At 32.9% G+C, this 15,431-nt stretch overlaps 1 long non-coding RNA gene across 1 annotated transcript in view; it reads right to left on the reverse strand.

Annotated features, from left to right (window-relative positions):
* LOC136831166 (uncharacterized) overlaps positions 1-15,431 on the reverse strand; it is a 412,738-nt gene that overhangs the window by 317,981 nt on the left and 79,326 nt on the right. The window contains exon 4 of the long non-coding RNA XR_010850788.1: positions 3,033-3,058. This is a non-coding gene — a long non-coding RNA (uncharacterized lncRNA). The remainder of the gene's footprint in view (positions 1-3,032; positions 3,059-15,431) is intronic.

Consider the following 15,431-nt stretch of genomic DNA (forward strand, 5'->3'; position numbering starts at 1 on the left):
TATATATATATATATATATATATATATATATATATATATATATATATATATATATACATATATATATATATATATATATATATATATATATATATATATATATATATATATATATATATAAGAGAGAGTGAGAGATCTGAGAGAGATTTGTAAGTGCATAGAAATTTAAAATATCTCCGACCGTTTGAGGCAAAACAACACAGGAAATAAATAACAAATAAAAATCAATAAATAAATCAGTAACATGAATAAAAAGTGTTTAACTGATCAACAACCAAAAAGTGTAAAAAAAAAAATAAAAATTTTGTGAACGCAAAGATATTGAGAAAACGCTTGACCGTTGAAGACGAGACAACACAGTAAATAAATAAAAAAAAAAGACAACAGAGCAAATAAATAAATAAAAAATAACAGATAAATAAACTAGAGATTGCAAAAGGGGAATGGAACAGATTTCCGAAGACTCTCTGTAGAGATTTATTGTTAAATATACTTGTAGTACCAATACACAACTGAGGATTTGTTTCTCCGAATAAACTAGCAGTGACAGAACAAGACCCCTTAGGGAGGTAGTGCCGTCAGTGCACCTCATGCGGTGCACTGTAGGCATTACCTAAGGTTCTTTTCCAGCGTGCCTTCCTTAGACCCCTAGCTGCTGCAACCCCTTTCGTTCTTTTGCTGTACCTCCTTTCATATTCTCTTTCTTCCGTCTTACTTTCCTCAACCCTCTCCTGTTACATCTTTCAAACCTTTTACTGTCAATTTCCGTTTCGTTCCTTTTACTGTTCCTCCATTCATATTCTCTTCCTTCCGTCTTACTTTCCTCAACCATCTCCTAACACTTGATTCATAGTGCAACTGCTTTGAGATTTTCCTCCTGCTACACCTTTCAAACCTTTTACTCTCAATTTCCGTTTCAGCGCTGAATGACCTCATAGGTCCCAGCGCTCGGCCTCTGGCCTAAATTCTGTACTGAATTCAATTCAACATGACTAGAACGTGTTTAACTGATTAACAGCCAAAAGATAAAAATTGAAAAAAAAGGGGGGAAAAAATACGACCACTCAGGGGAAAAGTTATATTGAAAAGACATTCCCAGCGGCTCCAATAATTCCCGCTCCCTTCCCAGCGACGCACACAACCCACCTGGTTCCCTTCAATCCGAAAAAGACGGATTCGGTTAATGGAAATATGAAATGGAAATATAAAAAGGAATTGCTTTCGCAGTCGGACGAAGCAATTCTTATTGAAGGGGGAATGCGAATCGCCTCTTATTGTCTTTCGAGAGTTATTACCAATTGCGACATTACTCTCTCGATTTTTGAGGTTCTTTTCCAAGGGGGGAGCCGCCCCCCGGGGTGATTTTTTTTTTTTTTTAAACCTGACGGGAGGAAGACGTTCCTCTGAATAATGAGAGTTTATCGGAATTTCATTATAAGAAAGTATGTATCTTTTGCGATGTCCGGAATGTGTCAAAACGTCAAGACATGAATAACTGCTTTTTTTTTTAAACTGAAGTTTAAATATAGAAGCAAAACTTCCCGCTGATAACGACTCGAAAGCACTCGCCACCAGATACCTTCTTTCTGAGTTTGTGATTGCAAGCAAACAGGCACATCAAATCCCTCCCTGAGTTTGTGACTGCAAGCAAACAAGCACATCAAATCCTTCCCTAAGTTTGTGACTGCAAGCAAACAAGCACATCAAACAGTTTGTGAGCAAGCAAACAAGCACATCAAATCCCTCCCTGAGTTTGTGACTGCTGCAAACAAGCAACATCAAAAAATCCATCCCTGAGTTTGTGACTGCAAACAAGCACATCAAATCCCTCCTGAGTTTGTGACTGCAAGCAAACAAGCACATCAAATACCTCCCTGAGTTTGTGACTGCAAGCAAACAAGCACATCAAATCCCTCCCTGAGTTTGTGACTGCAAGCAAACAAGCACATCAAATCCCTCCCTGAGTTTGTGACTGCAAGCAAACAAGCACATAAAATCCCTCCCTGAGTTTGTGACTGCAAGCAAACATGCACATCAAATTCCTCCCTAAGTTTGTGACTGCAAGCAAACAAGCACATCGAATACCTCCCTGAGTTTGTGACTGCAAGCAAACAATCGTATTAAATGGAGTCATTGAAAAGCAATAGTCTTCAAGCGCGTGGCCTTTCAATCAGCAAGCAAAAGTTAATTGAAAGCAAAAAAATAAACGTGTCTCTCTCTCTACAATATTGCCGGGTTTAGTTGTTTATACATACATGCACACATGCATATACACAAATTCACAAACAATACGTACATACACACAAATTTGAATGGCTCATTAAAGCACTTCAAAAGCACTTTAATGAATATTAATTAATTATACCTACACACAAAAAATGCACACACATACACACACACAAAAACATACACACACACACAAAAATACATAACCCAACATTCACACACAGAACTTACACATACACACGAATGGCCCATCAGGGCTCTTCAAAAATATTTCTAATGAATATTTATTGCAAATACTTATACATACACACGCACATGACAGTTATACACAAGTGTATTTAACGAATATTAACATTAAACGATTTCGTAAGTAATAATAATAATAATAATAATAATAATAATAATAATAATAATAATAATAATAATAATAATAATAAAAGAAAACCAGTTATAAAAAATAAAATATAACGACCAATAAAGAAAAAGCAAAATCTAGTGACACTTCTCATAAATAATAATAATAATAATAATAATAATAATAATAATAATAATAATAATAATAATAATAATAATAAAGAAAACCAGTCACATAAAATAAAAAATAGCAAAAAAGTTACATTAACAATACCTCAGATTTTCTGAAAAGTTGAAGTAAAACAATAGAGAGAAATAAACAGGAAGAAAACAAGAATAAGTAAATAACTGACAATGAAGAACATAAAAAAAAACAACCCAGTAATAATAAAACTCCCAAAAAAAGTTTGGTTCATTTAAAAACAATAAAATGTTAATGTTTTAACACTCACCAAAATCGAGAGACAGCGCAGATCTTCTGAAAAGGCAAAAACAATTGAAGATTATTTTATATATATATATATATATATATATATATATATATATATATATATATATATATATATATATATATATATATATATATATAAATATATATATATATATATATATATATATATATACATATACATATATATGAAATATATATATATATATATATATATATATATATATATATATATATATATATATATATATATATATATATATATATATATATATATATATACATATATATATATATATAATATATACAGTATAATATATGTATATATATGTATATAATATATATTTGAATGAACCATGAACAATAATATTGTACGTCAGTGTCTCTGCATTCTAGCATTCTAAGTCTCTCTCTCTCTCTCTCTCTCTCTCTCTCTCTCTCTCTCTCTCTCTCTCTCTCTCTCTCTCTCCCTCTCTTTCTCTCTCTCAAGGATTCTTTGAGCTAATGAATTTCCTTCTCTCTCTCTCTCTCTCTCTCTCTCTCTCTCTCTCTCTCTCTCTCTCTCTCTCTCTCTCTCTCTCTCTGATTCTTTGAGCTAATGAATTTCCTTATCTCTTGCTCTCTCTAGGATTCTTTGAGCTAATAATAATAATAATAATAATAATAATAATAATAATAATAATAATAATAATAATAATAATAATAATAATAATTCATTCAGGACTCTAATTCCTCAATGAATGCACCGCATATAGAAAACGGGGACTCAGAAAGCAAAAAAAAAAAAAAAAAAACAAAAGACGGTCATCTCCCTCAGATTCGGAATCTGAATATAAGAGGTCGTGACGCGACCATAAAGATCCAATGGATTTCCCAGAGGACCTTAGACAATGAAGGAATATGTCGATCTCTGGAGGTCAAAGGAGTGGAATGAGGAAAAAGAGGAGGAGGAGGAGGAGGAGGAGGAGGAGGAGGAGGAGGAGGAGGAGGAGGAGGAGGAGGGGAGGAGGTGACAAAAGAAAATTGGAAACGTGACAAGCAGAGGTGGGAGGGCACGAAGAATTTTAATGCCAGGGGAAATTATTATTTGAGGAGGGTTCAAAAGAGGTATCGGGAGAGAGAGTCGGTTGTCTGAGAAGAAGCGCAGTGTTATAGGCGAGGCGTGGAATGTCACTGAGGTATTTTCAATATGAAATAGAATTTTTTTATCTATGTACAGTCAATAGACAAAGTCTTCGTATTCTTAATAATAATTGAATATAATTCACACTGTAGAATATCACTGAGGTATTTCCAATATGAAATAGAATTCTTTTTATCTTTGTGCAATCAAGACATAAATTCTTCGTCCACGTAGGGGGATATAGTCAGTGCACCTCATCCGGTGCACTGTAGGCATTACTTAAGGGTCTTTGCAGCGTGCCTTCCTTAGGCCCCTAGCTGCAACCCCTTTCGTTCCTTTTACTGTACCTCCTTTCATATTCTCTTTCTTCCATCTTACTCTCCTCAACCCTCTCCTAACAATTGATTCATAGTGCAACTGCTTTGAGGTTTTCCTCCTGTTACACCTTTCAAAACCTTCCGTCAATTTCCGTTTCAGCAGTGAATGACCTCATAGGTCCCAGTGCTTGGCCTTTGACCTAAATTCTATATTCAGTTCAATTCAATTCATAAATTCTTCGTGGTCTAAATAATAATTGAATGGAATTCACATTGTGGAATATCACTGAGGTATTTTCAATATGAAATGGAATTTTTTTTAACTATGTGCAGTCAAGAGACATGAATTCTTTATGGTCTAAATAATAATAAAATGGAATTCACATTGTGGATATCACTGAGGTATTTTCAATATGAAATGGAATTTTTCATCTATTTGTAGTCAATAGACATAAATTCAAATAGAATTCACACTATGGGACATCACTAAGGTATCTACAATATTAAATAGAATTTTTTATCTATTTGTAGTCAATAGACGTAAAGTCTCCGTATCCTACATTACACTCTACAGAATACAAATGGACTCAGCTGTTAATGATTTGGGAAGATTAACCCAAAATATTCAAGATGTGGAAGACTAGGATTTATTGAATTAATTTTTTAAGAATAACGTCCACAAAATTAATGAAAAACTAAGAAATAAAAAATATTTTGTCCTCAAAGAGAAACATAAATCACTTAACCATAAGAACCCATGAAGTATTAATGAAATGTTAAAAGAGAATGAAGATAATGGTAAGAAATAGGAAGAAATAGGAATTTGCAACAGACAACAAAATCTGAACTGGACTCAAGCGATTTAAGAGAAAGGAAATTTACGAAATAAAACGGAATAAGAAGAAAGACTAAATCAAATAAAACAATGCAAAAATATGAAGAAGTGTGAATGAAGAGAATAATAACAAATAGGAACTTGTATTGGACAGTAAAAACTTAACTGGACCTCAAGCGATTGAAGAGACGGGAGTTTACGAAATAAAATGCTAGAAAAAGAAATAGTAAACCAAATAAATATTAAAAAATATTATTGAAGAGAAAAATAATCAATCGGAATTTGTATTCGACAGTAAAATCTGAATGAAGAGTGAAAAGAAAACTAAGAAATAGGAATTTTCACTAGACAATAAAAACTTAACTGGACCTCAAGCGATTTAAGAGAAGGAACTTTACGATATAAAACGCAATGAAACGGAAGAATCAAACAATAAAACACTGAAAAAAGCTAAAATAAATTACGAAGACAAAAAATGAAAGCCAACTGAACAAACTGCGGAAGGAACCTAGAAATATTTGCCAGAAATTCCCCGAAAAAAATCAAAACGCATTTCTCTCTCACTCTCCGTTCTCCCCTTTCCTTCTTTTTACCGAAGGAGGAGAGAAAGGGGGAGAAGAAGAGACGGTGGACAGACTTGGCAACAGGAATTAAGGAGAGACGGGGGTGGGGGTGGGGGGGGGGTACCTACAAGTCGTCTGTCAGCTAGGAGACCAAAGATTGGTATCTTTACAAGGGACAGAATTCCATGGAAATGGGAAGCCATGCGATAGGATTTTTAAGGAAGACGAATCGGATTAATGGTGTGGACACTTTTTTTTTTAATATTCTTGGGATTTTTACTTTTATATTATTATTATTATTATTATTATTATTATTATTATTATTATTATTATTATTATTATTATTATTTTATTATTATTATTTTTTATTATTATTAATTTTTACTTTTTCTAATAATCTTGCGATCTTTTACTTTTACATTATTTATTTAATATTATTATTATTATTATTATTATTATTATTATTATTATTATTATTATTATTATTATTATTATTATTATTACTTTTTTAATATTCTTGGAATCATTTATTTTTATAATTATTATCATTATTATTATTTTTATTATTATTTTTATTATTATTATTATTATTATTATTATTATTATTATTATTATTATTATTATTATTATTATTATTATTATTATTATTAATCACAAGATTAACCCCATCCATATGTAACAAGCCCACCACAAGGGCCACTGACTTAAAATTCAAGCTTCCAAAGAACATGGTATTCATTAGAAAGCAGTAACAGAAGGTAATAGGAAATGCACAGAGAGGAAATCGGTTATCAGGAAAGAAAAGTAAATTAACAAATCAATAAACAAAAGATAAAAGTGTAAGTAAACTAATAAAATACAAGGATAACAGTTCCACAGTCCATAAGCATTAAGCTTCAAACGTCCTTTAATATCCAATTCGCTCTACCGCAGAAATAACATATTTTCATATATTTTACCCGAAGGGGAATTTTTTAGTTGATAATAAGCTCGTCGTCTCGTGGGCTCGAACCAAGGAAGAACAAGAACTCAGGACTACAGTGACGCCTTAAACCACACAGCCATCGAGGGAGGGAAAAGCTGATACCGACTCCCACCTACAAATCACTGTCGAACTCAGGAATTTGTAATTAGAATCGATATCAACCCACCTCTAACATGTTTTAGATATACATATATATAAAACGCTAGAAGATAGAAAGTTAATGCTACATATTTCGGAGAACAATTGTCTCCCTCGACTTGCCTGCTGAGGGACACAGTTTTCTCCGAAATATATACAGTAGCATTAACTTTCTACCTTTTAGCGTTTCATTGGGCTCATTTATTAGATGTAATTCTGTTTTAACAGAAAATATTTCACATTCATACATACATATATATACAGTATATATAGCTATATATCCATGGCAAATTCAGCAGAGATTCCCAACACAAACTCTCACACACAGCAAACTCGCCTGCGTATCTCAGGCAAGTTTTCGAGACCCGCCCTTATTTGAAAACTCTCCGAAAACGTGTTTTTCGGAAGTTGCAGGATCCCGGTGGTTTGAATCAGAAAGTCTGCGTGATATTAATTTTCTTTGGAATCTCAGGAGAAAGAAAATGAATAATTCATGAGGCGATTTCGAATGTGAGGACTTGGACGCCAAAATATTGCAGTAAATTGAAGACTCACGCTCAGTGCTCGGAAAAAGATATATATTCTCTCTCTCTCTCTCTCTCTCTCTCTCTCTCTCTCTCTATATATATATATATATATATATATATATATATATATATATATATATATATATATATATATATATATATATATATATATAGTTACTGAGTTCTCCCAAGTCATAGCTGCTACTATTTGGAAACAAAACCTACCACCACGAACCACTCTGTCTAAAAAGAGATGAATCTCTGGCAGATGCTTCCGTGGGATAAGGCTGACAGTGAAATGAGGAAGTATTGTCCAGGAAGATTTTCCTTCTCTGAATATTCAGTTATTAAAAAAATTAATGGCATAAACCACGCCTGAATTAATCGAATATGTAGGCCAGTTAGAAAAGATCTGATACATAACATACTGTATTCAGGGAATAATCAAAAGTATGAATGAACACCAACATACCAATTCCAGTTAGAGCCTATTCCTGGACTGGAATGCTAGTAGCCCTGTGCCATTCTACACTATGATTATAGACCAACATACTCGACTAACCAGCAGGTACATATTTAACTGTAGGATTGGCCTTAGTTCTCTTTCTTTCTGGTGAGATCAAGTTGCTGACAGTGATCCAATCATGTTAACAGAAGTTATTAAAGAGAGAGAGAGAGAGAGAGAGAGAGAGAGAGAGAGAGAGAGAGAGAGAGAGAGAGAGAGAGAGAGAGAGATTATGCAAAGCTTTATGTAATCAGTAAGGACAGCTTCCCCACCCATCTACCCTGGAAGAGGCCCAAACCCCGCCCATCCCCACCCATCTTAGACCCAAACCACAACTCATGGTTTTAGAGGAAAACAGAAAGAATATTCATCCCAAGTTCCGGGTTTTGTCGAATCCTGTTCCCACCAAACCACCCAATTTGACCGAAGGAAAAAAAAAAAGGAGAAATGCCTTCTGTCCTTCTCTCCATTTTTAAGAGAGCCTTTCCCCCCCCCCACACACACACACATATATAATATATATATATATATATATATATATATATATGGAATTAATCATTTGAAAATCAGTTCCCCTTCGACCTTTGCAAAACGTATAAAAACTAAAAGCATAAACACCGTCATCTCATTCTAAATCGAAGCTTTGATAATCGACAAATCACCTGTGGTATGTATATGTATCTCTCTCCCCCTCCCTACCGAAGTGGGATGCCACATAAATAACGAAGGGGAACTGAATGCTGGATAAGCCGCAGAATTATTTACACGCAGCGAGCGAATGACGGCGGACAGGTAATTACTGGAAATTGGGTTAAGTGGGTCGCTGTCAGTCCAGTATGAGATAGAATATTAAACATCCCGGAAATGGGTCTGTGAAGAAGTTGTCAAAGTTTTCACTCTCTTTTCAATTAGGGCAGTCTGTGGAAACTGACTTTCCTGTGTAAGTTTCAGATTTGGTGGGAGACAAGTTTCCTATGTAACTGTCAAAGTAAATGGGAAGCAAATTTCCTATGTGACTGTCAAACTTGATGGAAGATAAATTTCAACTGTCAAACTTGATGGGAGACAAATTTCCTATGTAACTGTCAAACTTGATGGAAGACAAATTTCAACTGTCAAACTTGATGGGAGACAAATTTCCTATGTGACTGTCAAACTTGATGGAAGACAAATTTCAACTGTCAAACTTGATGGGAGACAAATTTCCTATGTAACTGTCAAACTTGATGGGAGGCAGATTTCCTATGTAACTGTCAAATTTTATGGAAGACAAATTTCCTATGTAACTGTCAAACTTGATGGAAGACAAATTTCCTATGTAACTGTCAAACTTGATGGAAGACAAATTTCTATGTAACTGTCAAACTTGATGGGAGGCAGATTTCTATGTAACTGTCAAATTTGATGGAAGACAAATTTCCTATGTAACTGTCAAACTTGATGGAAGACAAATTTCCTATGTAACTGTCAAACTTGATGGGAGACAGATTTCCTATGTAACTGTCAAACTTGATGGGAGGCAAATTTCCTAAGTAACTGTCAAACTTGATGGGATACTAATTTCCTATGTGACTGTCAAGCTTGATGGAAGACAAATTTCCTATGTAATTGTCAAAGTTGATTGGAGTGAAATTTTCTATGTAACTGTAAAACTTGAAGGCAGACAAATTTCCTACATAACTGTCAAACTTGATGGGAGACAAATTTCCTGTGTTACTGTCAAAGTTGACTGGAGTCAAATTTCCTATGTAACCATCAAACTTAATGGGAGATAAATTTCCTAATTAACTGTCAAATTTGATGGGAGATGAATTTCCTATGTAACTAACAAACTATGTAGCCTACATTTGTACATAGTCTGACAGTTAATTTAATGACCCTTTACTCTGTATTACATTGTCTGCAAAATTTACCAGATTCCAATGAACTCATGTGGAATGTAAATCTACATTCCATAGGAACCTTAAAATTACTGGAATCTTGGAATTCCTATGCAATCTGCAGTATCGTTGGAATGACAAAGATGCTCATGAATAATATACTTTACATAGACAGCTTTGCAAAGTATAGAAACGAGTACAAGAAGTTAAAGATAAATAAATATATATATATATATATATATATATATATATATATATATATATATATATATATATATATATATATGTGTGTGTGTGTATACATATATATATGTATATATATATACACACACATATAAACATATATATATATTCGCAATTAGAATCCTCTACCTACGGTATAATCACATGGGCATGTTCGTATATGAATATACTCAAACGACGCATATTTTTACACTCAGCACACAGTACACATATTACACCACGGCACATACACTCATTAAGCAGGCAGCGTAACGGATCTCTCTATAAACAATAAAAAAAACACATCCCATTTTAATCACGTAACCGTCAATTGCATTTTTTAGGAGTTTAATGTATTTTTCCAACTGGCATAAATCAACTCTGGGTTTTAGTAAACTGAAAATTACGGGTTTCAGTAACCTGTAGCTTACTTTCCATTAACTGTGGTGAATATTTTTTCCCCGTGACTGACATTCATTGCCATATTGTATGGAAGGGAGAATATTTTACCGTTAATTAGGAGAGTGGGTAATAATACTGTATTTTCGTTTAAGCGGTTATTGTTAAAATTGCTGACATTATTGCTGATATTACTGTAGTTTCGTTTAACGGTAATTTTGTAATTGCTGACATTATCGCTGATATTATTGTAATTTTATTTGAGCTGTTACTGTATCAATTATTGACAATTTTGCTGATATTATTGTAGTTTCATTTAAACAGTCACTGTTTCAACTGCTGACGTTATCGCATATATTATTGTAGTTTCGTTTAACGGTTATTGTTTCAACTGCTGACATTATTGCTGATAGTATTGTAATTTCGTTTAGTGGTTATTGTTTCAATTTCTGATATTATTGTAGCTTCATTTAACGGTCATTATTGTAATTGCTGACATGATTGCTGATATTATTGTAGTTTCTTTTAGCGGTTATTGTTTCAACTGCTGGCATTATTGCTGATATTATGGTAGCGTCATTTAAACAGTCACTGTTTCAACTGCTTACATTATTGTACTTTCATTTAGTGGTTATTGTTTCAATTGCTGACAGTATTGTAGTGCCATTTTAACAGCCATTTAAACAGTCACTGCTGATATTATCGCTGATATTACTGTAGTTTCGTTTAACGGTCATTATTGTAATTGCTGATATTATTGTAGTTTCGTTTAGCGGTTATTGTTTTAATTGCTGACATTATTGTTGATATTACTGTAGTGTCATTTAAACAGCCACTGTTTCAACTGCTGACATTATTGTACTTTCATTTCATCGGTTATTGTTTCAACTGTTGACATTGTTGTTGATATTATTGTAATTTCATTTAGGTGATTATTGTTTCAATTGCTGACATTACTGCTGATATTCCCGTTTAAGTGGTTACTGTTTCAGTTGTTGACACTATTGCAGTTTCGTTGAAGCAGTCACTGTTTCAACTGCTGACATTACTGTAGATATCTATATATAATCATTTCAATCCCGGACGACTTTCCACTATCACTGAGTCCCTTTTAATCAACTATCCGCTCCATTTCAGTCTCTCTCGTTCATCTGAATCTGTGTTTATCCTCCTCCTCCTCCTCCTCCTCCTCCTCCTCCTCCTCCTCCTCCTCCTCCTCCTCCTCCTCCTCCTCTCCTCCTCCTCCCCTCATACTCTGGACAGAGGCAATCAAGCTCGCACTCAGTTATTTCCTTCACACCAAGTGATTTCCCAGGCCACCGCCTTCCTGTAAACATGGAATTAATGCGATTTCTCTCTCTCTCTCTCTCTCTCTCTCTCTCTCTCTCTCTCTCTCTCTCTCTCTCTCTCTGTTAGTGTTTCTATCTATGTCTCTTGTTGACAGGTTTCTCAGCCTTTACAAATTCTGATGTTTACATCTCCTTAAAGTAACTCTCTCTCTCTCTCTCTCTCTCTCTCTCTCTCTCTCTCTCTCTCTCTCTCTTTAACAGTTCGTCCAACTTATGTGAATTTTGATAACAACCATTCTCTGTAAGTTGTATAAATCTAAACCATCGAGTAGTATGAATATATATATATATATATATATATATATATATATATATATATATATATATATATATATATATATATATATATATACATACTTACATACATACATACATACACACACAATACATATATAATATATATATACATATATATGTTTATATACGCATACACACACACATATATATACACATACAATAAACGTACCTATGAATGGTAGTCTTGTGTATATTGTATACACCAATATATAAACCTGGGAAAAATTCAAGGATTGGGCAGACAGCATTTGAAAATAAGTCGTGTATGAATATTACCAAAATCAACTCTTGAAAATAAATATATATATATATATATATATATATATATATATATATATATATATATATATATATAATATATATATATATATATATATATATATATATATAATAAGTAAACCTAATTTTTATGTTTGTGCAGTAGTTCATCAAAGAGTCAATTTCACACCCTCCAAAAAAGCCCCTTTGACTATTTTTGTAGTTGATTTAATGAGTTGACTTAATTGAAATTCCGGCCGTCAATTTCAGAGTCGCAAACGAGATTAGAAACATGTTTTTCTTTTAACTGCAAATATTTACCTGTCTGTAATAAATAGGTAGAGGATATGTCGTGAGAATGTATGTATCTAATTTGTAACCCACCTGACATATTATAATGTAACAGCTTCTTCAGTGTTACTTGATAATGTATTTGAATATATATATATATATATATATATATATATATATATATATATATATATATATATATATATATATATATATATTCAAATGCATTGTAATGTAAAAGTGAAGCTGTTACATTATAATATATATATATATATATATATATATATATATATATATATATATATATATATATATATATATATATATATATATATATATATATATATACATATATAATATATAATATATATATATTATATATATATATATATATATATATATATATTATAATGTAACAGCTTCACTTTTACATTACAATGCATTTGAATATATATATATATATATATATATATATATATATATATATATATATATATATATATATATATATATTATAATGTAACATTACAATTCACTTTTACATTACAATGTATTTGAATATATATATATATATATATATATATATATATATATATACCAATTTATTAGACAGGTAAATATTTGCAGTTAAAAAAAAAAACATGTTTCTAATCTCGGTTTGCGACTCTGAAATTGACGGCCGGAATTTCAATTAGGTCAACTCATTAAATCAACTACAAAAATAATCAAAGGGTCTTTTTTTGGAGGGTGTGAAATTGGCTCTTTGATGAACTACTGCACAAACATAAAAAATGAGGTTTACTTTTATTATATATATATATACATATATATATATATATATATATATATATATATATATATATATATATTATTTTCAAAGGTTGAATTTGGTAATATTCGTACAGGACTTATTTTCAAATGCTGTCTGCCCAATCCTTGAATTTTACCCAGGTTTATGTATATTGGTGTATACAAACTTACTCAAGACTACCATTCATAGGTACGTTTATTGTATGTGTATATATATGTGTGTATGCGTATATAAACATATATGTATATATATATATATATATATATATATATATATATATATATATTATGTTATATTATACATATGTATGTATGTATGTATGTATGTATGTATGTATGTATGTATCAAAACGACCAAGGATTGCACGCAGTCGATTACCTACTAATTTTTTTTAAGACCGAATGATAACATTACGCAGAGTCATTAAAAAGCAATAATCTTCAAGCACGCGAACTTGCAATCAGTCAGTACCAGGAGATAAACTTGAGCTGTTTCTCTTTCTCTCTCTCTCTCTCTCTCTCTCTCTCTCTCTCTCTCTCTCTCTCTCTCTCTCTTTTTTCTCTTCCGTAGTCTTATTGCAAAATATTGTTTATGCGTGCATAATGGTTCAGGAAAAGAACCGGCCTGTCCATAAAATCCAAAATAGGTTTTGAAAACGAACTGTTGAATCTTTGGGGTAGTAAAGTGCGAATGTTGATGAAGAGTTTTCTGAGATGGTTCAGTCATGTGGAGAGAACGGAGGATGAGAGGTCGGGGAAAGGTCTTTAGGTGGAAGGAGAGGTAGGGTTATAAAGTACTTGACACGAAGATAAAAATTAATTTAGAAAGGAAGACTCTTAATTACCAAGAGAGAATGCTTGAGAGGTTGAGATAACTGGCACGGTTTGTGTGAGGGTTCGGCGTGCTACTGATGAGTCATCTAATCTCTACGCAAATTCGTTTATGAAGTGGCTAATGTTGGGATTAGAATGAAATATAAATTTAAGCCAAAGGCCATTCAGCGCTGAAACGGAATTTGAGAGTAAAAGGTTTGAAAGGTTTAATGGAGGAAAAAGAAATGAATCAATTGATATGGAGAGTAGATAAATATATAAGAAAGGAATGAATGGGGTACAGCAAAAGGAATGACAGGGGTTGCAGCTTGGGGCTGAAAGAACCTTATTATTATTATTATTATTATTATTATTATTATTATTATTATTATTATTATTATTATTATTATTATTATTATTAAAACAGTTTAACCAGACAACTGGGATGACTATCAGCTCTCATAGGGCTGGCCCATAAAGCACCTCAAGTAACGCCTACAGTGAACAGCATGGGGTGCACTGACGGCACTGCCCCACTGAGGGGTCTGTAATTAAAACACAACAGGCAGAACTCTGGAGCAACATTTTGTAGGCAGAGAGAGAGGCGTGGAATTAAAGAACACAGGATGCATAAAAGCAAAAATTAATTTTTTCGAGGGATTATTAAAGAGGAAACTCAGAGTGAATGAAAACTCGAACAGGGGTAAAAATGTCCCAGTGCCCCAAAAAGATCAGGAAATTTCTACAGAGAAAACAAAGGGGCGATTTTAAAACGAGACGCTGGGACTTTGGGTTATAAACAATGCCCACACACGGCCGAGCACTCTGATGGAATGAGAAAAAAGGCAAGTAAGAAATGCGCCGGGGTTTTTTTTTCGGCGCGATCGAGTTTTCTGTACAGCCGCTACAGCGTGTAATCAAGGCCGCCGAAAATCGATCTATCTTTGGGTGGTCTCGGTATAGTGCTGTATGAGCTGCGGTCCATGAAACTTTAACCACGGGACGGTGGTAGCCTAGCCTATATCGTTGCCAGACGCACGATTAGGGCTAAATTTAACCTGAACTAAAAGAAAGACTACTGAGGCTAGAGG

This window comes from Macrobrachium rosenbergii, chromosome 48 (assembly GCF_040412425.1).
Source record: "Macrobrachium rosenbergii isolate ZJJX-2024 chromosome 48, ASM4041242v1, whole genome shotgun sequence".
Lineage (NCBI taxonomy): Eukaryota > Metazoa > Arthropoda > Malacostraca > Decapoda > Palaemonidae > Macrobrachium > Macrobrachium rosenbergii.